This window comes from Polypterus senegalus, chromosome 6 (assembly GCF_016835505.1).
Source record: "Polypterus senegalus isolate Bchr_013 chromosome 6, ASM1683550v1, whole genome shotgun sequence".
Lineage (NCBI taxonomy): Eukaryota > Metazoa > Chordata > Cladistia > Polypteriformes > Polypteridae > Polypterus > Polypterus senegalus.
The window spans coordinates 27,934,895-27,961,070 of NC_053159.1; the positions used below are offsets into that span (position 1 = coordinate 27,934,895).

General features: G+C 41.1%; 1 protein-coding gene and 1 long non-coding RNA gene across 5 annotated transcripts in view; one reads left to right on the top strand and one right to left on the bottom strand.

Annotated features, from left to right (window-relative positions):
- Positions 1–15,650: 15,650 nt before the first annotated feature.
- Positions 15,651–20,475, bottom strand: LOC120530906. Its single transcript, XR_005634035.1, has 3 exons — positions 19,423–20,475; positions 17,777–18,604; positions 15,651–17,413 (listed from the first exon to the last, which is right to left on the bottom strand). It is a non-coding gene; the product is annotated as an uncharacterized LOC120530906 (long non-coding RNA).
- Positions 20,476–20,539: 64 nt separating this feature from the next.
- The window catches only part of LOC120530905 (polyhomeotic-like protein 2), a 113,698-nt gene continuing 108,061 nt past the window's right edge, over positions 20,540–26,176 (top strand). For all 4 annotated transcript variants that reach the window (XM_039755692.1, XM_039755693.1, XM_039755694.1 and 1 more), the window contains exon 1: positions 20,540–20,622. The gene's annotated coding sequence lies outside the window, so the exon portion shown is untranslated. The remainder of the gene's footprint in view (positions 20,623–26,176) is intronic.

Sequence of the window (26,176 nt, forward strand, 5' to 3'; positions counted from 1 at the left end):
ACAAGAGGTCAGACACCTGGCAGATACTTGGAGGGTACAGCTGGCGGCAGGAAACTCAGCAATTTATGATTTATTGTTTAACTTAAGAAGTGGTTACTTTGAAAGGGACTAAACAAATATGAACTGGATGAGGTGTGTAGAAGGAGGTCAATGCGATGCCGCAAGCAAATCAGCTGGCGGGGCGAGGAAATAAATTTGTACCCGACTACTGAGGTGTCATCCATTGCACGGCTGTGCTCGGGTCCTAATTTGGGATCCTGAGGTGGTTTGTCATGTGTTGGGTGTGGTAATGCACTGTATCAGTGCAAGCTCCTAAACCCTCTCTAACTCTTTAAAGGAAAGACTGATAAAAGCCGAGGATTGGATGCTGCTCCATTCCCTGTAAGCTAGTGGGCTGTGGAACTTGTATGGTAGCTCAGTCAGGACACCCACAGGCCCGAAAGTGCTTTCTCGAAAAGACGGAGTGACACCAGAAGCATTCCTGGTCCGACTTAATAGGAGTCTGCTGCCTCACATCAGAGAGTCAGACAACACTCAATAAAGGCAGAAAAGGAGGAAGAATTGCTTTAATTTGTCTTGTTATTATGGCTGATTGCTGGAGAGGATTGTGAAGTGGTGCTTTGTAAGAATAAATGTCTTATTTAATTGTAAAAACCTGTGTTGAATTAGTGTGTCTTGGGTTTGGTTGTGGTCACAGGTGCTAGTCCTCCACAAATAGTGTGTCCCATAATTCATATAACAGAATAAATGCAATGTTTATGTCAAGCATTCTAGTGATGAAAGCTGCTTTAAAATGTTTGACTGATTACATAGAAGGCCCGAAGCATGTGCAAATGGTTGATAATGAGAGATTCTGTCATTCTGTTTGCAGAGTGTAAACATTCCTATAGATTTGTATCCTAACTTTCAAACAATGCGCTTAGGTGATGCTGCTCATCTTTTAATGTGATATACTGGACTAAGATTAGTTAATGTATTAAGTGTGCGCAAATGAAAGGATTGAGATCAGAGGCCCCTTTACAATTGCTCTTCAGAGATCATAAGCATCCCAGTAACTCTTTTATAATGAATATGTTAAGTGTTTTGCTTAATGTCATTAAAAAAACTAAAGAAGTGGGACCATGTGATAATTAAAGGGGGCCCACAACCTGTAGGATATAAATATGATTTGCAATTGTATTGTACTCTTAATCTGATGGTGTTCACCCTGAAAGGGACAACCCAAAGACCAAGCTGGGCGTCAAAACAGAAGCATTAGGACCAGGTGCCCTCCAGACACTACAACAGGCCCTGTAACATGCAATCCAGTGATAGTGTAAAGATTTCTGGGGTGGTGTTCATCATGAAATGTGCCTTACAAAGGCTGTAGGACTGAGGTGATGGGGACTTCCCTCATTCTCATTGGATTTCTACAGTTTTGGTGGCTCCGTTGCTCTACAGCTCCAGGGTGCTAGGTATAAGTCTGTGTGATGTTAACACGTTCTCCCCAGTTTTTGTGGGATTTTCTCTGGTTATTCCAGTTTTGTTCCCACATTTTAAGGAGAGGGGCTTTAGCAATTGGCATCTTTAGTCAGTGCGGGTGCATGAGTGAGCATGACCTGTGATGGAGTGCCATCATGTCCTTGCAGCTAATGCTGCCTGAATAGACTGCAGTCCTTGGTAGCATTAATTGGCTATGTCATTAGATGGATACATAGGTACATTCTGGTAATTTTATTTACAATATAGAATATTATTTCTCTATTATAAAAGGAAATCTTGAGACAAGACTTTTTGCCAAGAGATTTTGTGAAGTTCCACCCTCCTCTCAACCATTTCAGGTTAACGGCCCACGCCCACGGTCCTCTCACCTCTCATTTGTGTGAATGCTTTTGTCAGACACAGTTCCCGCGCTCTCAGCTCTTATAAATTTTTACGTTTTCCTCATTTAAAGTCAACGTTGGCGTGATGCACATGCAGAGCAGGTTAGATATTATGAAAGTACTAAAATTTGAAAGTCTCAAAAAACTGATAGTAAAGATCACATTAGCGCTAACAAATAGAAATTATTACTCGGTGAAATAACGAAACAGCAAAAAGAGATCAAATATATGGACATAGGTAATATGACAGAAGTATGTAGATATTGTTTGGCTTTAAAGTTTAAGTCAGAGACTTGTAGATCATCAAATTTGTGTTGCCATCAGGGAAAAGTAGTGTTTCTTTCCAATGAAGAGGCGTACCTCGAGAAATAAAACATTTGTTGTTTGGTGAAAGTGAAATCCAAAAAACACTACAGGCAAAACATCCAAATCTACAATAATCTGTTCACGTTCGCATCACTCAAAACGTAGGCTTACACAATTCAGGACCATACGCTATGAGAATCTGTCGTCCTGCAACAATTAAAACTACTATAAGTTTAATTTCAAAGAAACCACAGTTCGGTCAGGTTTATATTTATGATCACAGAGAAGCGATGTAACAGAGAATCAAAAGAATAAAACGATCAGACGTATCAGAAATTCTACAGCCTCCAAAAGTGTCACACTTTACACAAAATTTATCTGCAAAACACGGACAAAGAAGTTTTCTTGGATTTCTATAGGAGTCCGAAAGACCACGGTCGCATTTATAATAAACCAACATGTGACAAATTGTCAGTGATAATAGTTACGAAAGACAGAGATATCAAGGACGGAAGTTTAAAAAGTATTTACGTGTTCATTTCAATGCCAAACAGAGCGAAAACGTATAACTCAACAAATACCTCTAATGCAACATGAAACATAATTTTATTTCAATTTATTACATTTTGCTATTTTTAACTATGATTAATCGCTGTAATGTAAAATAGTTCTATTATGCATATGTAACAGTTCCGAAGAAATTAACAATCTGTTTAAATTGTACATCCGCTTACCCATACGCGAGTGGCAGAGATGCGAAGTGGCTAGAGCGTAGCACCCACACAGGGGTTGGCAAGCGAAGCGAGCAGAAGCCCTCTAGTATTATAAAATATTAACTTAATGTATAAGAAAGCAGAAAAAGCTGGACAAGGTGATACTGAGGGAATATTCCAGTTTGTAGGCTGTCTGTACATTCATGTATAGCAATGTGTTTTGTTGTTGATGTTCACTGTGGAAGGAGCCATATAATGATCTGTTTTAACTAAATGAGTGAGTGAGACATACAGACTAAAGGACTGGGATTAGGAGACCCTCCCCACCCACCTCAGCAATGGGGGTCAATACACTGTAATAGATGGCCGGCAGCTCAGCCTGGCTAGTATGCTCATAGAATGGAAGGATGGGGGAAGACAACCGCTTTGGGACAATACATCCCCCAAGACATTAGATGGCAGCTTCCCTGCAGTGTAGCAGTGCCCTGGATTCCTGCAGGGCATCATGGGACATGTAGTTTTATGCCACAGCCTTGCTGAGAACTGTTTGTGCCACCAGAGGATACTGGAAGAGAACCTGGGGAGTCAGGTTTTCCCCATAGCCTGGAAATACAAATTCACGAGGATGGAAGCACTGAAGTACTTCCGGGCTGATTAAAGAACTGGGATTCTCCATCTGACCCGGAAGTGCTGGCAAGTTACATGGATGGAAGAGCAGAAGCACATCCGGGTCAATAACTGTATAAAGGACTGCTGAAGACCCAGCAGGTGAGCCAGAATTGGAAGGCAGAGGACAAAGCTTGCGGGAGAGGAGTGGAGGTGGAAGAAAAGAAAGAGGGAAGGAAAGAAAGGACTGATCTATAGTGTGGGTTTGTGCGTTGTGCGCTGGAAAAGGCAGTGAAGAAAATAAACATGTGTGTTTTTGGGACTTCTGAGTCTGTGTGTCTCTCTGTGGTGAGGCTGATCTTTCACAACACTTATATGCATTGCAGTGTTAATTGCAAGTGTTCAAAAGTGGGATTTTCCTGGTGACTCTAAAGGCCCAAAATCTGCCAGTTTTACGTATATCAGAGTATTTGCGTCTACTGTTTATATTCATTTAAACATTTAAATAATGATGCTCATTAAATGTGCTTTGCACAGATTCACCAATTGAATTTTCAAATAGAAATGAAGTGGGCTTCAGGGTTTGAAGAATGCAGGAATTTTGATATATGTCAATGTGGTTTGGAGATGATGTTCAAACCAAAAGGAGCAAATTCAAAAACTGGATTGACTGAACTTGTCATTGAATGGACAATCTTGCTAACAATTCATTTTATAGGGTGCAATTTTTGATTTTTGGATATTTTAATTTTTTTCATTTTTATTACTCTTTAATTTAATATTGTTTCTTTGTATCAGTATACTGCTGCTGGATTATGTGAATTTCCCCTTGGGATTAATAAAGTATCTATCTATCTATCTATCTATCTATCTATCTATCTATCTATCTATCTATCTATCTATCTATCTATCTATCAATAATTGCACTGCCCTGGTGGAGTGCTTTAGGTTGGTGTTTACCATGAAAGGCACTATATAAAGGCAGAGAGCTACATTAAATGGTGCTGTCTTTATTTCTCTTGTGTTTACACGCATGGGTGTGTCCATATCTAGTGCCAGGGATGGCAAGAAACTTAACTGTCTGAGAAACTATAGAACAACTGTTTATTGCAAATAAACCAACAGCCTCCCTCTTTAGCTCCTACTACCACCAGTGATGAATAAGCCAAGAGACAGTTTAAGCAGGATGTTCTTGGCTCTCTGTGGTATCCCTGAAGTAGACATTTCATGTGATCATTTTCTGTAGCTGCAGAGGAAGCTTCACAGACTTACCAGCAGGAAAGTGACTTTATGGGCTGACCACCAAGGAGCTTCAAAGGAACTTCAAAGGCCAACTGACAGGAAGCTGGTAAAGGGCTGCACAAGCTGAGAACCCCTCTAGTCTGAAGGACAAGTTAACAGATTGAAAGCGGAGAGTCTAGAAGGTGGGGAATTCTTAACCTCACATATATGCTTTATCCCAATTTATTCTCGAATCTGGGAAGCACTAACCTACAATGAAATGGGACACTCTGTGGTGGAATGAGTCTTACTGTAGCTTCCAAGATGGCTATACTCTATGTCATGGTGATGGGTGCAACTAAATTTTAATCAATTTTTATCAGCTATCTACCAAATTTATTTAGTGTGTTCACATATAATGTGGAAACCACTTACTGTGATAGCCATGTCCAACTGTCTGTCCACACAAAACAACATGGCTCCCAGTTTGGCTCACATATTCTTCAAAGGAATTTACTGCAACAATTCAATTTCCATTGAGAAATCTTGAGTGCACCATGCTAGAGAATCTGCAAACTTGTCTGTCTTAAAACAGAGAAACATTCTATGCGACTTCAGCTATGAATTTGTTTACTTTTTTCAAATTACCTTCTGAAAAGTTACTTCAACTTGTATGTTTATAAATATTTTTTCTTTTATTCATTTGACATTCACCCCTGACGGCAATGCAGTAAAACACCTGCAGCCATACGCTCTGAAGGAGATACACCTCGGGGCAGGACACGTGATAGGGTGGGGTCAGACGGGGGCAGAGTTGAATGACCGTGGATTACCATATAAGAAAGGTGTGACGTTAGATGTGTATTTATTCATTCAATTTGCTAGTAACGATATTCTTTATTAATTCAATACCTAAGTAATGATATTATTTATTTATTCATCACTGTCAGTTACCGAACCAGAATTCAGTGGTAGGTCTCATTATAGGCTAACAGTTTGTTTTTGTATTCATGCCATCCCATGATGATCATCGTCCTCAATAGGCTCCGTGATCAATTGCTCACAAAACCAGTGAATGAAGCAGTCTGGTTTTACGCCTAAGAAGTCTACTATCAACAGCATCCTGGCACTCAGCAGAGTTTCTTTGCAGCCTTTGTCAATTTTCCTAAAGCGTATGATTCAGTTGATCGACATCCTGAGACTTCGCGGGATCCCCTAAAGGTTGCTGGATATCATGGCTGGCCTATACACTGGTACAGTGAGTGCTTTGCAGAGTGGAAGCTACTCTGCATTTTTCCCAGTTGATTCTGGGGTTCGTCAGCGGTGTGTTCTTTGCTCCTACTCAGTTCAGTGCTTGCATAGACTGGGTGTTGGGCAAGGTCGTGGGGTCCAGCGGCTGTGGGGCATCTGTTTGTGAAGAAAGATTCACTAATCTTGACCTTGCCAACGATGGTGTGATCTATGTGGAGTCAATGGAGGCTCTAAACAGGGCTCTCAAGAGACTGAGTGAGGAGTCTGAGTGTCTGGGCTTGCGAGTATCCTGATAAAATCCAACATCCATGCCTTTAATGACCTCTTGGGCACAGCCATCAGCAGTGTGCCTGACTGCATAGAGAATGTCAACATTGTCAAGTGGTTTACTTACTTCGGCAGTGACATTCACGTCTCTTGTGACTCTTCCTATGAAGTCAGTAGATGGATTGGGAAAGCATTGGGGAAGGATCATGAGGTCACTGGAAAGGGATGTCTGGAACTCCTGACATCAAAAGGACGAAGGCCCAACTTTTTCCTGGTTCTTCCTGTCTTGCTGTATGGTTGTGAGACATGGACACTACCCAGTGACCTGAGACCAAGACTGGACTCTTTCAGTGCTGTGTCTCTTCAGAGAATCCTTGGGTACCGCAGGTTTGACTTTGTGTCGAATGAGTGGTTGCTCACTGAGTCCCAAATGAGGCACCTGCATTGTGCGGAAGCATCAGTTACGGCAATACGGACATGTGGTGTGATTCCCATAGGGTGATCCGGTTCACAGGATCTTCATTGTTGAGGACCCAAGTGGCTGAACCAGGCCAAGGGGACACCCACATGACACATGACTGTTGCAGATAGGGGTTCATTTCTGGAGGGTGGGATTGGACAAAGTGTTTGCCTGGGGGGTTGCCAACCGGGATACTAAGCAGGTTTCGTCATGTAGTGGGTGCAGCAACAAGCTTTTCCACTGCATGCTCCCCAACCTGACCTGACCTGACCTGTCTGTCATTCCATGCTCATATCTGAAGCTACACAGCATCTTATGGGAACATCAGGGACAGCCGCTCTCTCCTCCTGCTCCTTCTGTTCAAAGCAGGTAGATGACATGATGTTCACATCCATAAAAGTAAAAAAAATAAAAGAAACTTAACTTATGTAAAAATGTATGACAGATGTCTCATGGCACTTATGCTACAGTAACAGAATGTATAATCAGTATTTCCATTACACTTAAATTAACCACATGACTGCATTATCTAAAAATTTTAATGATTCAATTTTTCCCTGACACTAATTTATCAGCAAAGAGCCACAATGATCCTCTGCCTCTTTCAGCCAGCAACTTTACTGTGAAACTTCAGTACAGATTTTAAATCCTTATCAGGTGCTTCTTTGAAAAAGATTTATATTAAAGAAGATTGAACTACAATTAGCCACAGACCTTCCACCACCAACAACGAACAAAAGCACATGAATCTTTACATCACTTGAGTTGGAATCTGCTGTCTGTGAAAGCAATTTCAGTCACATCCTACTGGCATTAAGACATTCTGTGTGTACAGCACATGTAATTACATTCTGTTATGTTATTTTTGAATTTGACTTCTTGTTACAAGAAAACATAATAAATAAAATATAAAATCCTTCAATGTAATGACAAGAAAAGTAAAAAATGCTCCAAACCAACTAACAAAGTCTCTGAATGCACCTGAATATCACGTGTACATTTATTTACATTTTTAATCAGCTAAATCGAGTTTTTATATTTGCATGGGACTGGAGCCTATCCTACCGAATGCAAAGGAACACCCAGCTCTAGACACAATGCCTATTATTACATAATTATTTAAACTAATAATGACAAAACTGAAACACATACGTAAAAGATTTTTTTACATTTACATTACCAGATGCTTTAAGCCAAGGTCAGCATTTTCAAGTAAACATCAGTCTTTGTGACTGTTTGGAAAAAAATGTGTTACAGGGCAAAGTTTACAAAATTGTTTCCCATAAGTGAAGAGCTTCAAGAAGATTCCAATTCCCGTGTGTCTATGCTTGGAGTGTGTTCACCAAAGCTAAAACAATGCATGCTGGGCTGCAAAAGAAAATCCTTACTGTCAAACATGCCCATCTGAGGGTCATCATCCAGGCTCTTCACAGGGCTGAGAGGGTGCACTGCCACTAACTGTCTTGTCATTTTCTTCCTCCGCAGTCTTGATAAACCTCCCAGTGAGGGCAACTGACCCTGACCCTTCTGGTTCTGGAGCTTCAAAGGGATGACGAAGGAAACATCATGGGGATGACCTGACGAGAGGAGCTCCAAGTCAGAAGACACTCTTGGCTCTGAGGCTAGGGAGCTTCACCAGCAATCGAAGGTTGCCAGTTCGAAACCCATAAATGCCAGAAGTGATTCCACTCCGTTGGGCCCTTGAGCAAGGCCCTTAACCTGCAATTGTTTCGTCCTGGGTATGATGTTAATCTATATCCAGCCCTGAGAGGAGGTCCTCCATCTGATAGAGAAAAACTCAAGGGTTGGTATCAGGATAGGCACTCCAGCCACTGTGTAAAACCTCACACTGTTCCACTCCATTTGAACAGTATGGTCTTGTAGTGTCAACCATTGCATGGCTGTGCTCGGGTTCTAGTGTGCTGGGTGTGGCAACATGCTGTATCAATGCATGCTCCCAATCTCTATTAATTAATGATTTGTGTTTTCTAATAACTAAAATGAAGTTATGTATTTTAATACAATCTTGTTTATCATGGTGCCACAGAGTGACAATGTATTGCATAGGTCGTACATGCAAGTAAAACTTTCACAGTACAGTACTCTCTTCAATATACCCTACTACTACTCCTACTACTACTATGACTTTTTGAATAGGACCCTGCAAATTATGGAATTAGGGGCTAAGTCAGGATGAGTAAAGACGTGAAATCAACAGGTAATACCAAATTAGGAGAGATAGCAATAACAAGGTGGAAAGCCCCGAGCAAGCTTCAGACTGGACAAATTCTTGGGAAATAGTGCTTGAAAATTTAACACGTTAGCAAAGGGACATTAATTATACCTACAAGATGAGCCATGCTGACCTGTAAAGGGTTTATGACACCACATTGTCATCCTCCAGGCAATTCAGAAGAAGTAGTTAAAAAGGCTCAATAAAATGTGAGGCTACATCGTAAAACCTTTTGAATACAAGTCAATGGACGTCTGGCTCAGACTCTATAATACGCCAGTAAGACCACATCTGGAGTGCTGTTTGCAATCTATTTGCCATATTACAAAAAAAGATTTAAGAGCAGGAGAGGCTTTGCAGCGAGGAGCAACTAAGTGAATCCACAAATTGAAGGACATGTCTTACTGTGACAGACTCAGGGGGTTAAACCTTGGTAGTTTTGTACAGAGAAGGAAATATGTTGTCCTAATCCATGTCTTCAGGTTCCTCAAAACAGTCAGTAAAGTCAACCAATTAGAATTAGACTAGATTAGATTAGATAAACCTTTCTAATTCAAAGGGTAAATTTAGATAAATACAGCAGCAGAAGTATAAAAACAAAGATATTGACTTAAAGGAAAAAGAATAGAATCAATCAATACATACAGTAGACAAATTAAATGCATATTGTGCATATATTTTCAAATGAATTTAATGAGTTAACTAGGAGGAAGCATTGGATTACCTGATAGCAATGGCCAGAAAAGACTCCTGAGGCACTTCTTAGCACCCCATGATGGAATGAGCCTGTGGTTAAAAGTGCTCCAGGAGGGGATGGAGGGGATTTTTCATGATGGCATCCAACTTTGCCACTATTCTCTTTTCCACATCAGCTTCTAGTCCGTCCAGAGTGAGCCCTGTGATATAGCTGTGAGGGAAGTTTGTTCTGGCATTATGTGTGTTTTGAACAGAAGGTTTCTCCCTAGGAGACTGAACTGTAGAACAGTACACTGGCCATTATGGACTGGTGGAACATTTCCAGTCGGTTGCATACATCAAAAGACTGGAGTCTCCTTAGGAAATACAGTCAACTCTGGCCCTTCTTGAGTAGAGCCACTATCCAGTTATGATCAAATTTGGGTTGTGGGGGCCAGAGTCTATCTCAGTACCATCAATTGCAAAGAAAGAACCAACCCTGGATGGGACTCCAGCACAAATGGAATTGCTAATGGGCTTCTCTCTGTTTGAACTTCTCTACAGCAGGTAACCACATGACCTTTTTGGACTTATAAAAGATGGCTGGGAGGAGGAGACATCCCTGTAACATCTCTAAACTGTGAACCCTACTAAAAGAACAAATGGATACAAGTCTGGCTATACAACTGCAGCACAAGCCAAATGAGTTCCATTTGGGGAACAGGGTCATGGTCCTGATACTCATTTCCTACTCCAAGCTACTTACACGCTGGCAGGATCCACATGAAGTCCAGGAACACAAAGGATTGGCAGGTTACCTGGTCTCCTAACCCTCCTTAAGTCATGCCACATGCCAGAGGGTGATATCTCTCTGTGGTCTTCAGAGAAGGTGCTTTTTACAGACGTCAGAAACTTTAACTAGGGGGAGACCCTTAGCCCATGATGGAAAAGCAAGCTGGGTGAAGCCATTGGCCTCCGTCCTGGGAGTGGTGGATTCCAAACCAGGATGGATAGCACTAATCGTGCATGACATCGTCATTGGGGGTTGCAGTTATATCGCCTTCTGGAGGCAAAGAAGGAAGAGGTGGAGTTGGAATTAAACCATATTGTAGAGCTGGGGGTCATCAAAGGAAACCACAATCCCTGGTAAAGCGCTATGATCCACAAGTCCAACGGAAGCTGGCACTTTTGCAATGACTTATGTCAGCTTAACCAGGTCTCCTGATTCAATGCCCACCTCATGCTGTGGGTGGATGACTTCGTAGAGTGAGTGGGAAGCACCTGGTACTTGTCCACCCTCATCATAACAAAAGGCTACTGGCAAATCCCCTGACCGACTCTGCAAAGGAAAAGACCATGTTTAGCACCTACAGTGGAGATTGGCAGAACTGTGTCCTGCCCTTTGGGCTGCACGGGGCACAAGCGACTTTCCAGCATCTGCTAGACAGTCTTCTGCTGAGGCCCGACAATGCCTAAAGTGCCGCCAACATTGATGACATGGTAATTTATTCCAGCCCCCGAGAGGAGCACCTGAGAGGGCCACCTGCAAAGCCAGTCTGAGGAATAAACCTCAAGAAATGCTACTTTGGATTGACCAAGGCCCAATATTTGACATATGTGGTGGGTAGACAGTGAGTCAAATCCCAGTGTTCCAAGGTTGCAGCCATGTGTGGCAGCTCTCCCAGGCTCATAAGCTCTCAGCCTGTCCACCTGCCCATCGTAGACCAGTGGTGGTGCTATAAATAAGGACAACCGCCAGAGGTGGCATCTCACTTGGACCAGGCCTTTGACAGTGAAGGAGTCCCTGTGCAATTCACTTAACTGCTTGTTGAGGACACAACCTTGGGTTACGGAAGCTGGAATTTTTGTTGTACCTTAGTGCACCTCTTACTTTTTTTTTGTTCATTAAAAGACATTCAGCCATTTGGTGTCCCAACTCACGATTCATGGATTCTCATGGTCTGTTTGCTCAGTTACACTGCATAATTTTGACTATTTTAATTTTAGGTAATTGTGGGCTTCACCCAGTGTCAGTTACCAGCTGTTTCATGCTGCTGTTGAGACTGAATATGTAATTGAGACTGCAGATTTGAAAACGGTAGATAAGCGATATTCTACATTTCCTCCTGAGGTGAATGAGCCAGAAAGACTATGGGATTATTAATTCATTCATTTGCCAAACCCACTTATTTCCAAACAGGAGTAACAATCATATATAAGGCAGGAATTAACCCCCAACATCATGACAATTCATCACAAGGCAGGCAGACACATGCATCAACACTCTCAACAGTTCAGGGCCACCAATTACACTAAACTACACATAGTTAAGCTGTAATTGAAAACTAAGGTTCCCAGGAAAACCATTAACCCAGGGAGAGGTTGCAGCCCCAACATGGAAAGCCCCTAGCCCCTAAAAAAAGTATTTATGTTACACAGATTATACAAGTTCTATGCACACCATACTTAAGAGCTACAAGTCACTGAATAATCTGGCATTAGTAGCTGAACTTATTGAGCTTACACAACACACTTCTAACACAAGGACAGATGCCATTGTCATTCTTAACACATAAATGACCCTAAGAGAGCCATACCCATAGTTCTTGGTGGACCTCGGGGAAATCATGTCTATCCAACCAGTCTGGTAGGGCCATCCATTAACGATTTTTAAATGAGGAAAAAATACTGATTTCCATAAAAACCATGAATATAGCTGGTAATTCACAAAGAATTAAATTTTTTTTGATTGACAGGCACCCTTCTAGTAAGTATGATTACATTTCATACTCAAATTAGTTAGTTAGTGCCAGCATTACCTTAGGCAGGCGCTTTTGCATATATCTAAAGTCATTAAGATAGATCATTGAGAATTACAAAGCAGTATGAATATTAGAAAATGGTTGAAATCAAAAACCCTTTAATTAGATACAATGACTGAAAAGGACTCTTCCTCTTAATCTGACAATGTAGTTAAAGAATGCCACACATAAGGCATGGTGTTTTATATTGCTCATAATGTACTGTATTGTCTGCCTTGACAATGCTCCATTAAGTGTGTAGCATTTGATTATTCCTGTAATGTCCACAGTCCGGACATGACAGAGACATGTTGCTCAGTTATCCATGGATTATAAGAAGGTGTTGAGAGACCTGAAGAAGAAGTGTGGGAAGGACAGCATGGTTAGAGAGGACTTTTCTATAAGCACTTCTTGGCTGGTAAAATCTGTGGGCCTGGGTGAGTCTTGGGAAGGATCCTGGCATTGCATATGCTCACAGAGTTGAAGAAATTGGAGCAGATGGTATTGTTACTTACTTCAGGTAAGTGTTGTGAAGTGGAGCCAACATGGTGAATGTGCAGGCAGTGGACGAGGCAGCTGGGTTTGCATGTGTTGTGAAATCCTGACACAAACGAAGCACCAGAATAGAGCAGGTCTCCAACAAATCAGAGAAAAGACCAGACCAACCCTGAAACAGGTCTGGCCCCAGTCTAGCCCTTACCCAAATGGCAGACTATCATACCCAACATTGGCCAAAGTCCCCTGAATAATTAAAGTTTCAAAATGTCTACAAAAATGGAGAAAAGGAAAACTGTAAAAAGCACTGATCCAAATAAAACAAAGCTTATATTTAATTTTTTTTTAAAAGAATTAAAAATATAACAAGTAAAGGCAAGGCAGCAACAAAAAAGGAGCAAAAAATAGGTTTTGCCTAGGCACCAATCAGAAACAGTACCTTATGGTGAAAGCAGATGTCAAAAGCCAGAAATTCCAAAAACAGAAGCATAAAAATCAAAAACCAGGAATCATCATCACAATGACAAAGCCAAACAGCTTGGGTTTAAATAGTCCTGGGGACTGCACCCCAGCTGCTTAATTAGCTGGCCCCACCTCTGTAGGCGCCACATACTGGCAGCAGAGCAGATAGCATAAAGCACTACATACATAACTGAACTGAATAAACACTATATCAATCAAAATCATGTCACTTAAATACAAAGACAAAATAGAACCAAAAATGGAATTAATAAATTATTCTGAAAAATAACATTAATATTAACAAAATAACAAATAAACGTAAGCCAAGGAAACAACCCCAGCTATATCATAACAGTGTAGAGCCACATGGAAGGAATGATTGAGCCTCCTCTTCAATAGCACCAGACTGAATAGCATGTCAGCATCACTCCCTTTCATTTATTTTAAATTCTTTTTAACAGAATCTTGGGAACCAAGCATGAAATTCGTTCAATTTTATATTCAGCGTGAGTAGAACTACAAATGCCTGGCTTAAGATATGGCTTGGGCAACGGGTATGCAGAGAGCATATAACAAGACACAGTATTAGCCTCCTGGTGATCTACAAGCCATCATTAAACCTGATCAAAGTAAAGGGTCAGAAACAGAGGAAGAGTTAAACTGTGGTGCCTCTGCCTGAAGCCCAGAGAAGTGGAAATTGTGAATAACTACGATTCAAAGAACTCCTGCTTAGCTGCCTCCTGCAATGTTGAGAAGAAGACTGGACATGTAAAAAGTCATATGCTTCTTGAGAGTCTCTTATTCCTTAATAAGAATGTCTCCAACTTTGTTGGAAAACAAAGGGAAAAATGGAAGCAATACCATAGTGTTACAACACGTGTTCACCTGGCACATGCTGAAAAGCCAAGCAGATGGGTTGATCTGAAGTGTCCAAAATGTGGTATGTCATTTGTTGTAAATATTGTAGGATGTTCCAGCAAGGACAAAAGATGAACATCCAATAATTTTTGACCCGGTCACTCATGGTTAAAACAAGGCAGGAACAAGCCCAACAACAACAACAACAACATTTATTTATATAGCACATTTTCATACAAAAAGTAGCTCAAAGTGCTTTACATAATGAAGAAAAGAAAAATAAAAGACAAAATAAGAAATTAAAATAAGACAACATTAGTTAACGTAGAAAAGGAGTAAGGTCCGATGGCCAGGGTGGACAAAAAAAACAAAAAAAAACTCCAGACGGCTGGAGAAAAAAAATAAAATCTGCAGGGGTTCCAGGCCACGGGACCGCCCAGTCCCCTCTAGGAATTCCACCTAACATAAATGAAATAGTCCTCTTTGTAGTTAAGGTTCTCACAGAGTCACTTGATGCTGATGGTCAAACAGACTTCTGGTTTTTAATACATCCATCATTGTTGGAACATCACGGTGCTTTGAGTAGATGGTCACCACCAAAAGGACACCGGAAAAGGAAACAGAAGAGAGAGTAGGGGTTAGTACAGATTTTAAAGCCACCATGAATAGTTATTATAATGAGTTGGATATATTAGGCATTAGGATTTTAATTACAGTGAAGCTCTGAGAAGGCCATGTTAAAGTAATGTGTTTTCAGCAGTGTTTTAAAGTGCTCTACTGTATCAGCCTGGCGAATTCCTATTGGCAGGCTATTCCAGATTTTAGGTGCATAGCAGCAGAAGGCCGCCTCACCACTTCTTTTAAGTTTTGTTCTTGGAATTCTAAGGAGACACTCATTTGAGGATCTGAGGTTATGATTTGGAATATAAGGTGTCAGACATTCCGATATATAAGATGGGGCGAGATTATTTAAGGCTTTATAAACCATAAGCAGAATTTTAAAGTTAATCCTGAATGACGCAGGTAGCCAGTGTAGTGACATCAAAACTGGAGAGATGTGCTCAGATTTTCTTTTTCTAGTTAGGATTCTAGCAGCTGCATTCTGCACTCGTTGCAAACGATTTATGTCTTCTTTGGGTAGTCCTGAGAGGAGTGCGTTACAGTAATTTAGTCGACTGAAAACAAACGCGTGAACTAATTTCTCAGCATCTTTCAATGATAGAAGATGTCTAACTTTACTTATGTTTCTTAAGTGAAAAAATGCTGTCCTAGTGATCTGATTAATATGCGATTTAAAATTCAGATTACAGTCAACAATTACCCCTAAGCTTTTTACCTCCGTCTTGACTTTTAATCCTAATGTATCCAGTTTATTTCTAATAGCCTCATTGCATCCATTATTGCCAATCACTAAGATTTCAGTTTTCTCTTTATTTAACTTGAGAAAGTTACTATTCATCCATTCTGAGATACAAGTCAGACATTGTGTTCAAGCCCAGGATAGAATTGCAGTCCATAGTGGGACAAACTTGTGCAAACACCTACACCCACACTCATGTTACATTCACATTTCTGTTTTTTTCCAAAAACTGGGGTCTTAAATGTAAATTATCTCTGTCCACAATAGTGTTTTCACATAATTTACAAAAGTATCTCTGTCCACGCTATAATGATCCGAAATGCATATGAAATTAAATGTTCACCTACACTGTGCATCCTTGGTAGTGTCCTTGAAGAATCCTTGGTAATGCTGCTGAACATGGGATATGCAGTATCTCAAAACTGTAGTGACTGGTAAATTATTTGCCTTCTGTGCATGAATGCAGCTGTCAAACTGTACAAAATGCAATTTAGATATACAGTACACACGGGTAAGCAGAACAACAAGTGCCATGAAGAAGCAACTCATCCATGCCCATTATGTTGGAATATGGCTTTCTTCCATAAAGTGTACCAATCAGGGAATGAGACATGGTAACAAGGAGGATCCAGTCAAGGAAGGGCCACACAATAAGCACAAACAAATCAGGGTGTGATTAAATTCTCTGTTTTCAAAAGTCTATGTTTTCACCTGTCAAATTGTAACGTCAAGCCTGCATTTTCAGAAGTATACGACTCTGGAGAGCATTTTCAAAAGACTTCTTATTTGGGGATTCAAAATGCTGGGGCAGTGTGGATGAAAGGTGTCTGTGTTTTTAAATGGAATAGCCTCACTCACACAGGGCCAGTTGAGAGTTGCCAATAAATCTATCATACATACAAGTACAGTACATACAGTATCTTTAGAATGTGGGAGGCAAACCAGAATATCTGTTGGGAAATCCACACAGACACAGGGAGAACATGCACAGTCCCTGCCCAGGCTGACATTCAAACAGGACATGGTGCCACCTAAAAGTGACCATTAAGAGTTAAAAGTAAAATCTCAGTTAAATCTGGGTTAATTAAACAAAGCAATCACCAAAATTAGTGGACCAGATTAATTTTTAATGCGAGAGAACTTGTAACTAATTGTATGGCAGTCTAAAGGAATTTCTACCTACGTCAGTAATCTGCAGATGATTTATTTAAGAATGTGAAGCACAACTGGCATTTTTTCATAAAATCTAAAGATGGAGTATAATTTAACATTGCTATGTTTTCTGTTTTTAAGAACTGGGACAGTTGGACATGACTATAATACCCATGGGGTCTTCTGTGTACCTACCGTGGCTTTAAAGTTCTTTTCACACCTATTTCATTTGGACCAGTTTTTTCAAACTCTGGTGTGATTTTCCTGAAAGCCTGGTTAATTTTGCTAGATGTGAACATACCAATCACATTTTGGTGCGGACCAAAACAACTGTACTAACATCCTTTGGAAAGGGAGGTCTTAGTGCTGTACTAGGCAAACTCTAGACCGGCTTGAATGAGGTATGAATGTGATCTGACACTAGATGAACTACTGTGCATTATGGGTAAAACTGTGCATGCTGTGGTATTCAAGCTGTCTACTGTCAGTAGGGAATCTCACTCACAGCATAATGAGTTGAGGGTTAACATGGAGCATTAAAAACAATAAAAAGGCAACAATAAATACAGTATATACAATGATACAATTTTAACATAATTTGCAAAAAACAAATCACACAATTAACCAATCATTCAGAAAAAGCCTAGTACAGTACCTGATTCTGGCTTACATGCGTGTGAGCAGTCAGAAACTAAACAAAAGGAAATAATAGAAAAGCTGTAAATTCACATATGATTGGGTTTAGCGAAATACATACAGAGGTGGTGAGAAACGAATAGCAGTGCCCTTTGAACCCAACGATCAAACCCCGTAATCTGATGTGCACAGGTGGGGCATGTTTCTAATGCGATCGCTTTTCAGGCGCGATATTGATAAAGATTCACATCAGTTTTGACATATGTAGTTACTGTTACTCAAAGATTCCATAATGAACATTATTAACAATTATTTACAGGAGTTAAGAGAGTAGAGATGTAAATTAAGTTGAGGTTACGTTAATATGGTGGCTGCTGCAGAGTAAGCACACAACATCATACAGATAAATGAAACTCACCTGATAATTCTACTGTCATAAAGCTGAAGCTCATAAGTGTAGCCTGCCTTCTTTTGTACACTTGGCTATTTGAAACGTGGGTTTTTCATACCACACATAACAGTACATCATTTTCAAGTAGTTTTCCAGTTGTTTGATAGCTGTTTTGCTCATAGAGCTGTGGTTGGTAAATTAAGCAAATAATTGCGGACAATATGGCAGTGTGCAAACACAACTGTATTTGATTCTCCGTGATAATTTTTCTCGGGAAAAAAATGTCTCTGCCCAATGAAGGAAATGTCCATGACATACCCATGCAGGGCCGTCTTAACAGCATTATTGGCCCCCGGGGAAAGCAGTGCACTAGGGCTCCTATCTACACAACCACTCAGCAAGTCACAACATACATATGTGGCCCCTATGCTCGTGGCAACTGCCCAGCATGCCCATGCATTAAGACGGCCCTGCATCCATGGGATGTTTAAGGATATGTGTAAGGCCACATCACATCTGGAGACGTTTCCAGAGATTTTCAGTCACAGTTTTCATTTACATATTCTTAGCAAGTCAGAGGTAATTGGCGAGACACTCTCCACGAAACAGTCGTCTAATGTGGCATGCCCAGTGACTCAGTCCAGGTAGTCTGAGACTTGCACGGATGAAATCAAATAAGTTTGATTTTGTCTTTAGTAATGGGGTGGGCTCTGTGTGCATGAGAGCTGGCAACCAATGAAGTTGGTTGGGAAGTATAATGCATGTAATACAGCTATAAAGGATACAAGACGCTGGGGTTTTGGACCTCTCGAACAGAAGAGAAGCTAGTCTGTCTGATGTCTCATGTTTTACATACTACAACAGAATGGAAAAAAGAACAAAAGGGCCAATATTGCAGTTGAACTCACCATAACTGTTAAAACTTTGTACAGGACTAGCACCATCAGACAGCATGTTATTGGCAGTCAGAAAAAGGGACAAGCAAGCCTGTGCTGGAAGGTTGGCCAGCAGTCGCTAAATATGACAGGGGAAGCAATTTTCAGTCATATAAATTGACATGGAAGCAACTGCAGTTGACATACCCCACGACAAGAAGTCATGTAATGTGTTTTAGTTTGCTTGAAATTTTGCTGTGTGAAATGCAACCAAACTAACTGGAAATTAAAACAAAGTAACAAATCATCCCCTGATTTGGAACAAAGCGAATGGACTATATGAGTGCGAAAAAGCCTTAAGAGGGGCCCTCCAAATATTAGTGTGAGTTTCCCCACATATGCCACAGTATTATCTTTTCCTTTATCTTTTTTCATCTAAGTTATCTTCTCACAGCACTTTAAAATGTCAGAACATATATGTGTATCCATGCTCCTTTTCCCCAAATCAAGCCAGTAAAACTGTTTAGCATTTGAATAGTTGCACTAATTAGGTCTGGCAATGACTTTTACAGACTCAGGTCATACCACGCTAAAATGGGTTCTCTGCATTACATTAGGCCTAATGGAAGCCAATTACGTACCCCTTTGCCTCATTTTCTATTCTCTAGTGCTTGATTGTGTTCTAAGAATGAGAAAGACACATGTAGCACATTAAGAAACCCACAGTCTGATGCATGGCACCATGTCAAATGGCACAAACAGTAATAAGGGTTAGTCCTGTGGTTTCTTTGTTCTTACCTGATAAAGATATTCTAGTAGCCCAGAAGAGTCAGAGAGCTAATGCATCCTGGTCATGATGAAGGGTCTGGAGAAGGTGCTGACAAGAGCTATCCTGACTCTCAGGGCAAATAGCCGCACCATAAAGTTAATAACATTGATGGGCCTTTATGTACTATATGGTCTGTTGGCCATTTCCAGCCTCTTTCTCATGCACAGCTGCATTCTTGCAAAGCCTGCACACTAACGTGGAGTTTTTAGGAAATGTCGCTTTGAATTAAGGGAAGTGATATCAATCAGGGGGCTATTGACCCTCTTTGCCCATATGAGCATTGTGTGCTAGCATCTCTTCCAGTCAGCTGTTTGCATAAAAGCTGCAGGGTAACTCAATTACAGTATTTTGTCAGAGGAATGCACTGACTTGGGCGGCTTTTAACCCTCTCCTTCCCAGTTTATTACTGGGTTCCTCATTAGCTCTGCTTTTGAGAGAATTTTGCCAAGCAGCCAAGTTGGAATCCCACAAGAGGGAGGAGGAGTTAGATCAAACTTGTTCCCTTCACTCCGGGGGCCTCTTCTTAAAAGCATCCAGCACTGCAAACAGCTATGCCAACAGTCGACGTTTCCTCCATAGTCCCCAGTAAGGACGTTACAGTCACCCCCTGCATGCGGCTAGGAGCTGAATCAATGCGATGCCATTCAAAAGTGGTCACGCTGAATTTGTGCCAAGCCGCAGCTTAATTGGAAACAGGTTGAAAATGCTAAGGTGCTAGTGTTGCTCTCTTTGAAGAAGGTGTGTCCGTTTTGTCCGAGCACAGAGGCGGACAACGTCTGGCTTCCTCTTCGTCCTCTTTCTTGTTGCAAGGGCACGCACTGGGGTGGAAGCTGCCCGTCTGTCTCCTACATATTAGCCACCCGAGGCCTGAGCCGCTTTACCAAGGCTCGTACGTCAAATCTCCGGCAAGGGTTAAAACCCCTTCGCGTTGCCATGGAGACCGGCGCGAGCCTGCTGTACAACTGACCTAAGAGAGCGGAGCCACGGGGAGGGGGCGTAGCTCGGTTGGGGTGCCGCCTTATCATTGGTGGCTCCTGTGTCCCGTGACTGCTGCAGGAATGCTAATTCATGACAGCGCCGTTCTGCCTTCCGAGCCGCAGAAATGGTGTAGCGCATCCGGAAAGAGGTGAACAAGCGAAGCCTAGGAGGGAGTCGAGGCCTAGCAGAAGGTAGGCATCGCGTCCGGAGAGCTGGTAGTAGGCGACTGTGGGTCATGCATCTTCTGATGCGACACCAGCTTGAGGCGTAAAGGGTGTTTAGGCGAGAGACTGACGAATTCTTTGTGTGTCGCTGATCGGATTTGTGTGTGTGTCTGTGTGTATGTGTGTGTGTCTTTGTGTATCTGGGTGTCAAACTGGATTGTGAGTCTATTCGTATATCTCAAGTAGAATTCATCTGTGCACGTGTACATGCTCGAATGCACTTGCAGAGTATACGTCGGCGTAGTGTTGTGCATGTGTGTACTCGGTGTCACTCAAGGTGTGCCATCTGGAGCCTTTGTGTGTTAGTGTTTGCCGCTTGACATGTGTCAGTTACTAAATGCTTTGGTAGGTGTGTGTACGTATGTCATTTCAAACGTGTACATGTGCGAGCCTTTGTGTGTCTTCGTGCTATCTGGAATGTGTTTATATACGTGTGTGCCACCGAGGGGGAATGTATGTCCTAAAATGTGGTCAAGGCTACTGCTTGTCTGTTTCTAAGTCCCAATTTTATATTGCCCTTTTCACAAAAGAGTGCAGTAGAAAGGAGTTGTCAAAGGCAGCACAGGTCACATCCTAAATGACATGACATGACAATGATTCTGAATGTTTCCATGTGCACATCGGTGTATGTGCTTAGACTGTATGGCAGTATGTGTACTTTTATGCATTGTAAATGATTTAAAGTTCTTGGTTTGTGTGCCAGTATTGACAAAAGTGTATATGTTCATTAAGGTGTGAGTACACCTGGTTTTGTGTTATGTTAAGTGTACCTTGCTGTGGATTTTTGTGTCTACTGTAGTGTACCTGCATGCATGAGCATGTGCCTGTTTAAGTGTGATTGTATTTGTCAGTATTTTTGTAAGGCAGGGTCAAGTGGAATGAATCTGCTCAGACAAGTTTGTTTGATGGGTGTGTATTTATTTTGTCTTTGTGTCTATTTTATTTATTTACATGCATTTGTGTTAATTGGAGTGTGTGGATATGTAGAGTCAGCTAGATTACATCTGTATGTTACTATGCCGATATTTAATACTGGATATTTATTTGTCTATGGGTCAATTTGTGCACATGTTCACATTTTAATGTAGATTATGTAGCCTTTCACTTTCTATAAAAAGTTAATAAAATAACTCGGGTAAAACTAGTACTGCGTGAAACAACATGTCGGCAAAATTCTGTTATTTGCACGATTTGGATGGAACTAAAATTGCAGAGTATAATCCAGTACATTTGCATGTTTTTTGTAGTAAAAAATGTCTGCCCACTTCCTTGCAAACCTACCTGCTTTTCAGTTACTTGAAAAACTAAATTCACTTTTTACCTTATTTGTTTTCATGGTATATAATAAGTTATGGATAGCCTGTTTACCTTGGTCATTGGTGGGCTACTGCCCAGTAGTCTGAACCTTCTGGGGATGTGTTCTGACCCTGCTCACCTTTTGTCCATGATCACTGTAATGATTTACCCAGGCCAAGTAACCATGACTCTTAGAGGGACTCTTTGGTTGAAGATGGTGGGTTCGAAGCCCATTATCTCTTGAGAGGATGTTGGACAGAAGTCTCTAAGAAGCTTGAAGGTCTCAATGGGGAACATCTCTATGCAGTGTGTGTTTGAAAGAAGGTCTATGTACTGGCTCCACATATCGCCACCCTCAGCTGGTTGTCGGTGCTTCAGCTAGGAAGTGCTCATGAGGTCATTTGTCTCAGAACAGATAACATATGGGTGTAACAGTGTCTTTCAGATTCTTTTAAAAACTGTCATGGTTTACATATAAACAATAGGACTCGGTAGTTTTGTTCCAGATTTATATAACCCTTTTTGTAGGGAGGCCTGCTTCCCATGTTATTCCATCTTGAATCCACTGTTCTTTAATTTACACCAGTGATGTTGAGTAAAGGCGGGTGTTTCTCGCAGAGATTGTCAAATTGGCAATGCCTATTATTTACTTCATTAGTGGGTTTTTGACAAATGACATGTTGGTCTTGGAGACACTTTCTGCCAAATGTGAATAGGCTATTACTTGATTTTTGGGAGGGAATGGTGCAGACAAAACTTGATGCTGTGCTCTGTGGTCACTCAGACATGCGGACTTAAGCTTGTGATCAGTTGGGCAGTGTAACTGCATGGTATTCTGTTCCCCACTCCCAAATCACAATTTATTATTCATCATAAAGATTGAACTATGCATCCCACAACATTCCTGTGCTGCCATGTTTGGAGAGAGGAGATGAAGAATGAAAAGCTATTTTCCTGTTGTGTAACGCGACTTTTGGAAAGTAAAAGGCTATTTTTAGAGAATGGGAGGAGAGAAAAGAAGGCGCACAGATAAAAAGAAATGAAAGAGTAAAAGGCCAGCTAAATGGCAAGCTGGGTTAAAGTGCCATTGTGCAAAGGGGTGTGATGTAGAGCTTGACAGCCTCTTGTGATGGCTTCGTTTAGGAATAATACACGGCGCTTTAATCCAACATTAGAGTGTGATTTGCATAAGGCTCTCCCTGCGGGGGTCTCTAAAGCCCCCACTACCACCCACTGCTACCAGGCCCCCCCACCACCCATAAAACACAGCTAGGCTCACAAAGCTTTTTTCTGTCTGTCTATAAGCTAACAGACTTTCACAGTTCTCATTTTTAAGCTTTGTCGTGTGCATGCCTATTTTGTACAGAAGTGTGAAGGCAACTCTTTTTTAGTTGCCAATCAGCTTGGCTACTTGTGTATAAAGCTGGCAGCACAAGAGATTGTCAAAGAAGACATTCTAACCTGCCAAGTGCTGCTGCCTTTTGTCAATTTCATTAAGAAAATAAAAACTGAAATCCTTTTTTTTTTTTTTTTTCTGCACCTTCTAACCCCACTTATCCAGTGCAGGACTATGGGGAGCTGTGGTCTGCCCTGACAGTGCAAGGGAGGAACCAACTCTGGACAGAGCATCATGGTACACTAACATTCGCTCATACAGGGGCAATTTAGGGTTACTAATCAGGCCAACACACAAATGTTTGGGATGAGGGAGGAAAAAATGGAGTACCCAGAGAAAAACTATGCAAACACAGAGAGAATGTGTAAAATACCCAAAGGCAGTTATTTGACTGGAATACGAGTTTAGGACTCATTTGCTTTGTGGCAGCAGTGCTAGCTACTGTGCCACCGTGATGCTTCTGTTTATACATCAAGATATTTCATTGAACTCTTCACATTAGGCCTAATAATCACTCATTTGCTTAATGTAGTGACAGTGTGAGCGCATGACATTTGTTTTTACAGTAGGGATTGATTTGAAAGTGACATAATCAGTAGTATTTCTATATAGTGCCTGACACATTCAGCAGTTGAATTGCATCTAGTCAGATTTAATGAGTTTTGTAGCAGAAGTTTGAATTTTAGATTTGCTTTTCCCCGCAACCTTTATTGTAGATTGGGCTTTATTTTGAGTGGTACCTCTCACTGTGAGCTATGTCAAATTGGGATTTATATGTTTATTCATCCTTTATATAGCTCAGATATTGGATTCTAAAACGGCATATATGATGTTCACCTCTTCCACATCTTGTGATCCAGAGAAAAGCTACTTACCCATGTAACAGTCTGGTGCTGCTAAGATTCACACCGTTGAAGAGACAGTGATTTATTTATTTTTTTGGTGGAGATCCCAGGGACGCTCCCAGCCTTGGCCCGACCTGCACACACTCGCAAGCAGTGACAAAAAAAGCAACCAGTATTAAAACAATTAAACACTAATAAATGGAATATAACTACGTGGTAAATAATCCCACCCCAGTCCCACAAGCAGTGACAAAAAAGCAACCAGTATTAAAACAATTAAACACTAATAAATGGAATATAACTACGTGGTAAATAATCCCACCCCAGTCCCTTTACGGCGATGTCCAATAAACACAAACAAACCACAACAAACATTCACTATAAAGTCCATGGAAAATGGCAACTGATTAAAAGCAAAGATAGAGGCAGATAGTCCTACTGGTATCTCCTGATGAAATGAAGAAGGGTGAATGGGATCAGGAGCACTCCTTTCTTCACAGGATGACAGCAAATTCTCGGAAAGTCCTCATGTGCAGGAAGACACCAGAGAAACCATAACCCAAAACAAGAGACGATCCAGGACAAAACAAGAATCCACAGGTATCAGAACGGAAGGTAGACAGACAGGAAACTTCAGAAATGAAACACAAAGTACTTCTCCTCTTTTGATATCACTGTCCCCCTTTTAAATGTCACTCTGGCCTCTTTGTACCCAACAGCCCCTGCACCCTCAGAAGATGACCAATAATAGCCACTGCAGGGACTGCTGGGAGTTGAAGTTTCTATGCCCAGTAGCACCGCTACATTCAGGTGTGCTTCAACTGTAAAAATATATCTTTTGGCAGTTGTAATGTATCCTGATTTTGTGAGTAACCTTTGGTAAAGTTATAATGCAAATAGCATAACATTGTCAAATCTGCTTAGTCCACCTCACCATCACAGCAGTGGAGTCTATCCTGGCAGCAGTAGGCATAAGGCAGAACCCTGTCAGCCAGATATAATATATAAAGCTGGATGTGTGTGTGTGTGTGTGTGTGTGTGTTATGCAGCTCCACACTGTTTAACCTACATTTACTAAATTTTTGCACATTTATACAGAGGAGCACCATAGTCTATGTTTCATTATTAAATTTATTTGGTGCCACAACTCAAGGCGACATATAATAGTAATAATCCAGGATGGTTGGCATGGTAGCATATTGGTTAGCATGAGTGTGTCACAGAAACCCATGCATGTCGGGTTTAGACCCCATGTCTGATTGTCATTTGTGTTGAGCTTACTTATTCTGCCTGTGCCTGTGTGGGCTGTTCTGGTAGTTTGATTATTCCTTCATATCATATCATATATCATATCAAAGAGTTGTGTGTTATGTTAACTGGCACTTTTGAAGTGACCCATTGTGGGTGTGCGTTTGGGTGGGCACTGCAATGGGCTGATGTTCTGGCCAGAGATGGTGCCTGAAGATCCTGGGATAAACTTCAGCCGTCCATCACTCTGGTTTGAATTAAACTGTTTGGAGAATATTATGTGAATGGCTTTGGATGAGTGGCCAGTATTTGGCTTTCTTTAGTAGCCTTTAGAGAAGCTCTATTCTGGAGTCCCATTTAAAACTTATTACTGAATGTGCTCTTTGTGAAATTTAGCTTTTTATCTTGTATTACAATCATTTTGTAAAGTAACATAAATAGGTATAAAATGTTGGCATCACATCATGCGATTTATAACTGAATCCCAGCTTTCCAACTGCTTCTAACTCACTGACCTGCTATTCTTGTTTTTATTATTATTTGCTGACAAATTCCTGTGCCCTCAGTTGTTCTGACTTCACCATGGTTCAAATACAGTGATTGGTCAGTGCTTGTTCGTTCCCAGACATGTTGCCAGCTTTCTAGACTAGTATAATACATTGAAACTTGGCATGTGGAAGCTGTTTGCTTCATACTAGGAGTGGCACCTCATTACTGTTTCTAAAGAGAGGATCTG